This window comes from Quercus lobata, chromosome 8 (assembly GCF_001633185.2).
Source record: "Quercus lobata isolate SW786 chromosome 8, ValleyOak3.0 Primary Assembly, whole genome shotgun sequence".
In the NCBI taxonomy this organism is placed as follows: Eukaryota; Viridiplantae; Streptophyta; class Magnoliopsida; order Fagales; family Fagaceae; genus Quercus; species Quercus lobata.
This window is the reverse complement of record NC_044911.1, coordinates 3532443-3542087: the sequence shown is the minus strand read 5'-3', so window position 1 is coordinate 3542087 and position 9645 is coordinate 3532443. Positions and strand designations below refer to the sequence as shown.

At 31.5% G+C, this 9645-nt stretch overlaps 1 non-coding gene across 1 annotated transcript; it reads left to right on the top strand.

Annotated features, from left to right (window-relative positions):
- The first annotated feature begins 4510 nt into the window (after positions 1 to 4510).
- TRNAF-GAA lies at positions 4511 to 4583 on the top strand. The gene has a single exon. It is a non-coding gene; the product is annotated as a tRNA-Phe (tRNA).
- The last annotated feature ends 5062 nt before the right edge of the window (positions 4584 to 9645 follow it).

Below are 9645 nucleotides of genomic sequence, written 5' to 3'. Positions count from 1 at the left end.
TTTATAAAGTTTAAAGATGAAAAAAAGACATTTTTAAAGTTAAGATTAAATTCTATAAAGATGTGGTGTAAAACCAAAATTTTACCACTCTAATCTCAACATACCACATCATCAATATTACATATTAAAGAATAGGCACAACTACACTCAATCAATTTTTATATCAATTTGAAAATTCAACTTAACTGTAAGTTTATTGAGATGTTATTATGAGTGGTAGGATGTATTAAGTTTGAAGTAAAAAGTTGATATGGTTATCTCTTATTGGATGATGTATATAGATTTTACACCCCATTCTTACCAAATTCGAACTTTTTAAAGTTTAAAATTTTTTTTTTAAAGAAATTCTTAAAGTTTTAGAGATGAAAAACACCAAAATAGTATTTTAATTTTATAATAAATATCTATTAATAACTACCATTATTATATATTTAATAGATTAATTTAAAAGTAAAATCATAATAAATATATATTAATTACTACCATAATTATCAAATTCATATTAATATTCAATACAAAAAAACAATCAAAATGAATGTGAATTAATAACTATAGGGGGCCAATTAGTCAGAAGGTATTGTTAAAACTGTACATATTGAGCCTATGGCCCAGTCCAAAGATATTTACTTGTCCAAGGATGGTCAAATAATGTTATTATGGGAATGGTAGAAGAGGAAGAGATAAGGATTGTACATAATAGTCCAAAACATGTCCGAGGAGAAAAGTCATATTGGAAATGTGGATCCGAGGTCAGTAGGAATGTCCTATCTTCCTGAACATCCTTCAATGTTGCATCACGGTTAGAAATCAGACATTGGATAAGAGAGGAGTAGAGGAAGACAACAAATATCTACAAAAGCTACAACCTTCACATTAAATGCATCCTAGCTAACTCTCTGGCCGCATTAATGTGGAGGTGATATCTGAACAGTGATGAAACAGCCTTACAGTTGTTAGTTGAAAGTTCTGGGAGGTGTTAGAGGGAACAAGGAGTTCCTAGAATCTAACCTACACGTGTATGGTGGGGATGATGCCAAAAATTATAGTATATAGCATGGAAAGGAGAAAAGAAAGGGGGAGAAAAAAATCACTAAACGATCTTTTGAACTCTTGTAACCTTGATCATCAACTTGACATTATAACAAAGCTCTTCGGACTAGGCCGAGGATAAATTTTTTTACCTTACTTGTGTTTGATTATCTTAAATAAACAATTGTTACTGTCTTTCTTACTCAATAAAATTAGTTCTTTCACCCACACTCTATAAATTCATTGTTTGGGCTCATTGGGCCAAAACCCAATCTTATATTGGGTCAAATCCAAATTTAGTCCTTACAATAACTATTATAATTTTTAAATTTCAAAATAAATACAAAATAAAAGAGAAAACATCATGTCTTACATAAAAATATAAAATCATATTTTATTAAAAAAAAAATTATTCATTGCACGGATACTAACTACTAGTATTCATAAAATTATGTGAAAGGTGGAAAAGGATGGTGGGGACAATAAATATGCATTGTGAAATACAATTCAAATTATTAAAGAATCACACTCAAGTTAAATTGTAATAAATAGGGCCATTTGAACATATTTATGAGTTTCTTCAATTTTCAACCTCACCCTTTCAAGTTTCAACACCAATATCCAACCACTCCTTACCTCTAATGCATTTTTCTATTTCCTTTGAATTTAAAATATTGATCGAATTTGGATGTGACAACTGACAAGAATGTTCCCATGTGTCCCACACTCCTAGTGGCTCAAAATTAAATACACCACCTCCTTATACTATTATTTTCTTTTCTTTGGTTAGTGTCCTCATGTGAATCTTTCACATGTTTGAGATTTGGTTTCCATGTTCCCCATCCAATTCACCTATTTTTTAGATCTGTGCCAATTTTCTCCCCATCCAATTCACCTATTTTTTAGGTCTGTGCCAATTTTCTCTGGGACCCTTGGTGAAAGATTAGAATTTTCTGTCTCCCCCATATGATTCACATTCTTTTTTATTTTTTTTTATTTTTTATTTTTAAAATCAAGTGGTAGAACCGTAGAAGGGCCTACAAACTCTCTCTCTCTCTCTCTCTATATATATATATACCCCCAAATTCTCACCCCACAATGGATCAAGCCCATAATTTATTCGCATATTTTGTGTCAGATCTTGCAAACAATAATGTTAGGATCTCAATGCACCTCTAAATAAAATCATGTAGAGTATCCTCATATTGCAATTCTTATTTAAACCGTATGAATATATATATATATATATATATAAATGATTGATATATTGGTCTTGTACGGCACCGAGGTCCCAAGACCCAAATGGGCCCTAGGCTCAGGCCCAATGGCACGGCCCCATCACTTTAAGTTCTGCTTGAAACTACCTTCACGAACTACGAGTTTTGAGCCTCGGCCCCTAACCTATGCTCGGCATAAATTTCCCGAACAATCAATGAAACCTTGTCTGGACGTACCATAAGATGCTCAGCAGTTCAGAGAACATCACTATTGAGCATATTCACCTGAGTTGGAACCAAGTTCCAAAATCATAATCGCTGCATTCCACTCTCACCTAAACGTCCACTTACAACAGATAACATTGGACCTTCAATTGCATTTATAATGGCAATAATCATGATCTCCCCACTAACTTAGAGCTATAAATAGGAGAAGTTGGGGAAGAAGAGGGGGTTCAGAAAAAAGGGAGAAAAAAAAGTCATTTAGGAAGAGAGGAGGGATATTACTCTGAATTTCTGTGCCGAAAACGACCCAAAGTAGGAAATCCTAAAGCCCACCCTATAAATAAGTTGTGAGCCCAAGTGAGGTTAAGCCCAACAGTTTCATTTCCGGCACGCATAGGTCTAATGATAAAATAGTACAATCATCAGAAGCAAATATCATAAGTTAAAATTCTATTAAAAAAAAAAATACTAATACACCATTGTAATTTGGTTTGACACTCAATAATTAAGACGTTTAACCGTTGACCTTGGTTATTTGAAATCTAATTAAATTACCTATACAATAGCATTCCATTAGACATCTAATTGGTTATGAACTATGAAGTCAAATTCATGGATTCCAAAATGATGAGGACCCCATAGCTTTTGTTCCCCTTTGTGATGAAAATCCTCCCTTTATGAAAATCAGAAAATTCCCTTTTGCCTCTTACAAGCCCCCTCCACACAAACACACACACACACACACACACACATATATATATATATATATATATATTTAAAAAAAATTATTAAAAAAAAAAAAAAAAAAAAAAAACCGAAAACGAATGAGAATACAAATGTCATGTTTTTCCAAGTTTCTTTCTAGCAGATAGGGCCTAGTTGGCCACTTAAGAATTCAATGAGACCTAAGTTAGCACCTGCACTATCCTGAATTTTTCAGTAACCATCTTTTTTTCTTTTGTACTCTTTTTATATAAATACTATGGGCTCACTAATCGCACAATACTTATTATAGGTTCTTTTTTCGTAATTTAGGTTTGACTTTTAAGGCAAAGCTACTAAGATTTATCACATTTAAAAAGTGATGAAAGAGATATAATGCGAAAAAACGAACACTATATATGCTGCATATCATTTCAAGATCATAGATGCTAAAAAAATTTTATTTTAATGTTTCATTTACTCGATTCTAGGGAGGGAATCAATGCATTCTTGAAAGATAATGGTAGCTATTCAGCAAAAAGTAAATATAAAAAAACAAAAAGAGAAAGAAAGGAAAGAAAATGGTAGCCCTACATGTTTTGTTCAAATTCTCTTTTATTAGGGCAACTTTTGTTTGAGAACATTGTAATTCTATGTAGTTTAACACGTGAAACTTTACTATTTTTGACATCTCCTGATATTTTCTAATCGAGATATCCAATGTTCAAATCCTCCTCCTTTTAACTATCAAATTATCCCCAAAAAATTGGTTTTTATTATTATTTAAATTTGTTTAGAAATGATAACAACAAATTGTATCAATGATTTGGAAACTTAAATAAAATTCGCAATAGTTATAGAGTTATATGCAACAAAATATTGCAGCCTGTTCAATAAATTTACAAAAAGAGAACAACAAAAGAGGAAAAAAGATAATCATAGAGAAATTAATTGAAGGACTTAAAAAAAAAAAAATGCAAGGGCCACTAACACCAAGAATATAACCTTTCATCAACTTCTTTTCTATTAATTGTGATGTGTAGGTGTAACATGTGTTAACCATTCTTTTAGAGAAAATTATTAGGAATAATGTCAATTGGAAGCAAACTTTGGTGGCAGCAGTATCATTAACGTTATCAAAGAATTTTATAATTGATGTCTAGAAAAAGGCCTTGACATTTTATTCCCTATCACAAACTAAAAGAAATATTTAAAAAGAAATAAAGAAAAGGAAAATGCATAAAATATTGTTTGATTTTCACCGAATATACCATTCACTTTGTGAATATTCGAAAAGAAACTAGATATAATATAACTGTTCAGTGAATAACACGTAGGCGGGGATAGCTCAGTTGGGAGAGCGTCAGACTGAAGATCTGAAGGTCGCGTGTTCGATCCACGCTCACCGCATTTTTGTATATTTTTTAATCCTTTTATTTTAATATAATAATAACAAGTTTTTTTTTTTTTTTTTTTTTTTTTTTTAATATTTGAAACCAATATAATAATAACAAGTTAATAGTTCAGCCAAAAAAAAAAGTTGAAAACAACCAAAACAGGAAAAAGTACTTTCTAGCCAGGCCCACTTGTGAACTTTTCTTTTGAAACAAGTTATTTTTAATTGATGGTTATAATAATAATAACAAGTACTTCCTTATTTTTTATAACAAGTCAGTGCCATTTGATTTTGCCAAGGACATGATTTTTTTTTTTTTGGTATTTTTTTAATCCTTTTATTTTAATATAATAATAACAAGTTTTTTTTAAAAAAAATATTTAAAAACCAATATAATAATAACAAGTTAATAGTTCAGCCAAAAAAAAAAAAAAAGTTGAAAACAACCAAAACAGGAAAAAGTACTTTCTTGCCGGGCCCACTTGTGAACTTTTCTTTTGAAACAAGTTATTTTTAATTGATGGTTATAATAATAACAAGTACTTCCTTATTTTTTATAACAAGCCAGTGCCATTTGATCTTGCCAAGGACGTGATTTTTTTTATTTTTTTGGAATAATTGATAGTTATAATAATTGAAATGGGGATTTAAACCCCAGCCGTTTCTTGTACCTCTATTGAAACAGAATGGTTTCATGTTCCTTTATCGATTGGTTATTCTTCTATGTTTGTATATCTTTTTTCAATTTCGGTCTCTATTAGTTTATAAGATTGAGTGTGCGTTTGGAAAGTGCGTTTTGCGCTTCCCAGCGGCACGTTTTTTCTTTAGTGGGTTTCGTGCACTGTTCACGGCACCCACAAACTTTTTTTTTCTTCCAGTAAAATAAAAGAATTAAAAATGGGTCTTACAGCACTATTCACACATTTGAACATTATTTTGCTACAGTATTTTCAGTTTTCAACAATAACAAGTATTTCCTTATTTTTTATAACAAGTTAGTGCTATTTGATTTTGCCAAGGACATTATTTTTTTTGAATAATTGATAGTTATAATAATTGAAATGAGGATTTGAACCCTAATCGTTTCTTGTACCTCTATTGAAACAAAATGGTTTCATGTTCCTTCATTGATTGGTTATTACTCTCTGTTTGTATCTCTTTTTTCAATTTCGGTCTCAATTAGTTTACAAGATTGAGTGTGCGTTTGGGAAGTGCGTTTTGCGCTTCCTAGCGGCATGTTTTTTTTTCTTTAGTGGGTCCCGTGAACAGCCCGTGCACTGTTCACGGGACCCACAAACCTTTTTTTTTAAAGCAAAATAAAACATTAAAAATGGGTCTCACAACACTATACACACATTTGAAAATTATTTTGCTACAATGTTTTCAGTTTTCAATTTTTAGTTTTCAACAATAAGTGGTATTCAAACAGACTCTAAATGACCAATTCTCCTCCGGACCCTCGATTCGATTGTTTTCCAAGAATGTTGAGCCGTGTATGTAAGCCATGTATCTGGGAGGAACTTCAAAGAAAGGCTTTCGGTTTTTTGTACCCTGTTTAGGTCTTGCAGCTATTAATAATATATATATATATATATATAAATGGATTATTATATAATATTTAGAATAAAATTCTTTTTTTTTATTTAGAAAACAAATTATATATATGTCCAATCTCTAGTGGTGGTGGAACCAACCAAGATGTATGTCGTCCAACCCGACCTCAGACTCTTTCTTCTCGACCTATTTGACTCTCTAGCCTCAGTTATTTAGATGGTATCCTGAGATTAAAGAGCTCAAATTTCTCTCGGGGACACACGAAACAAAGATATGAACTAGGTAAATAGAAATGGAAAAAAGATGTTTCCAATTCATCAAAATCATATACTTTTCCTACATCTGTATGATATAAAAAACTAGATCAATATTGCCCATATAATGAAAGTAAATCTTGGTCCATGGAGTCCCAAGAAGGTAAGAACTCCAACCTGTCCGATGCTTCTTTGACCAAATACGATATATAAGTGGGACCTGCACTATGAGCAAGATGTGCGAAAAACCACTTCTTTTTTCCAGTTTTGCAACAACTTGGGTGAAGTGGGGTTCTACCGGGAAACCATGGATTTTTTAGTTTTTGCCACTGGTTACTAGTCGAGCCACTGGAATGGAATGAGATAAGAATCTCTATAGATCTTTCCTCTCCACTTACTCGTAACAGGCTTTCCTTCTGTAGAAGACTTCTTCTGAATGGCATAATTGTCCAATTTTTTCCTCAATCTTCTTTGAAGAATGACTCCTCCTACCTTGTTCTCCTAATGAAAACTATTATTTTTCTAATGCTTGTTTATGAGGGCTTATTTTTATCGGTTTATTGGGCTTAAAAATTAAAACTTTAATAAAAAGTTATACATAAGCCAAAACCGAAATAACTAGCTATAGTTGGCATGAAGGATTTCAGTTATGCACCTAATACATGAATTTTGTTGCTGGACTTGGATAAGGAGTAAGGACAGGTCCCAATAATCATCAGAGTGAAAACTAGGCATATTTTTGCTTAATGGAAGAGCAAAAATAGGGCTACTATAATCAATATTTTCAAGAACTTCAGAATTTATGGGGTCGATCAGCATAGTATTCATCCTCAAAATTGTTCTGTTGATGATGTGAACTGTGAAGAGACTCCTCATTCTATATATATTTTTTAATTAATTAGTTTACTTATGTGTATCAACTATCATGTCTTTCTCAATTATCTAAGTATGAACCAACTAATTCTTTAATCCATTGTGAGCCACATGCCAATGATTGATTTCTTCGTATTGGAAACAAGTTATATATTAGGACCTAAACTTATGTTTAATTTAGATAATAGTTGATTACGTGAATGAGTTTAGTTGATCTCTATGTAATTTTATATATGTTCCGTCTGTTAAATGACTTTTGGTTTCAAATATGAACAAACGGATAAGAGAGTTTTGAAACTAGTATATACTTGTGAACGTTCATGGAAAGTAAAATTTTTCTTTGCTTGCCCCATTGTATAACTTCGTGTTTTTTGTCATTTTCATTACGACAGAATTAGTTAGTGTACGTTATTCCCTCGTTGATTCCTTTTTGATCTTGTAACTTATGAACGGAAAATTATTGAATACTTTAGGAGTACCATAAATGCATACTCCCCTTCTCACATGAATTATGAGTCCCACCATAAATTTAATTTGTGAGACTCACAGTTATGTGTGAGAAGGGAATACGCATTTATGGTACTCTAGGAGTACCCAATAATTATCCCTTATGAACAAATGATTCTTTTAATTTTTTTTTTTTTATAATTATTAAGAGAAACTCAAAATAAAATTTTTTGTCTCGGAACAAATAGATCTTGGGTTCAAAACCCACCTACGTTATAAACTAATTTGTGTTTTGGCCTAACGATAGAGATTAATCAATATAGAGTGAATGACATAAGTTAAAATTCTATCATATTTATTTGTCTATCAAACAGAAATAATTAACTCTGTTTTAGAATTATAAGAGACCATTAAGTACTTGTGTGATGTAAGGAGTAAGAGTCGGGATTTAAGTCTTTAGGAGGGAGTTTCTCACACTATATACTTAGATTAAGTTAGAATAAAATTTCTATCTTGTATAAAAAAAAAATCATAGTTTAAATTCATTGTTTCTATCGTAATATTCAACATTGACATCTTCAAAAAGTCCTATGGATTTTCCTTGGTCCACATAATACAACGAGAATTGGATTGCCAAACAATCTGATTTGGATGACGTACAAACACTCCTCTCCATGAAAACAACAATCTATCACCTTCCTGGGCATTGTAGTTGAGAACTTGAGATATGTCTTGCTGAGAGCCTGGTTTCCTCAATATAATATTGTGGTGATCCATTCCATAGTCAATAAATCTATCAAGAAGCACCATTGCTCTTAAGTCTTAACCGAAAGAAAAGCTCTAAAAAGTATTGAAAGGGGGAGAAATTCATGAAATTAATTTAGTTTGGGGAGTTGGATGAAGCTTTGGCAATGATCTTGTGAACTCAATTGCATGATTAATTGCAATTTGGTTAATTGTAGCAGATCATTGGGTTTAGTTTGGATATTATGAAATATAAGGTGATTTCTTGTTAACCAAATTGACCGAGGTAGTAAAAGAAAAAACGATGAGTTAATGTGTTGAGATAAGTGTTATAAAGTTTGCATACATCCACATTAAGATGTCACAATTGTCAGGAATAGGCAAGAAAACTTTTCCATTTTCACCAATGCATCATTAATAGGTCTGTGCCAAATTTCTTTAGGACTCATACTAGTAAAAGATTAGAATTTTCTATCCCCCCTTATGATTCACATTTCATATTTATCTTTTTTTTTTAAATAATTAAGTAGTAGAAAAACCTAAAGTCTATACCACACAAACTCTCACCCCACAAAATTGGATCAAGTCCATAATTAATTTGTATATTTTGTGTCGGATGTTGCAAACAATGTTAGGATAAATATAGGTTTGGATCTCAATGCACCTCTCTAAATAAATCATGTGGAGTAACTCCACATTGCAAGCTTTACCCACTAAACAATACTAATACACCACTGCAATTTAGTTTAACACTCAACAACTAAGACGTTTAAAGGTTAACCTTTGAAATTCATGGATTCCAAATTGATGAGGACCCCATTGCTTTTGTTCCCCTTTGTAATGAAAATCTTCCCCTTATGTAAATTAGAAATTTCCCTTTTGCCTTAAAGTCAAAAAGAAAATTCCATAAATGTAAAATAACGAATGGGAATACAAATGTCATGCTTTTCCAATGAATACAATGAGAAACTAAGTTAGCACCTGCACTATCCAGAATTTTTCAGTAACAACCTATTTTCTTTTGTACTCTTTTATTATAGGTTTTTTTTTTTTTTTTTTTTTTTTTTTTTGGATAATTTCTTTTTGACTTTAAGGCAAAGCTGCTAAAATTTATCACTTTGAGAAAGTGATGAACTCATGAAAGAGACATTATGAGAAAAAAAAAAAAAACACAATGCTGCATGTCTTTTCAAGATCGTAGTCG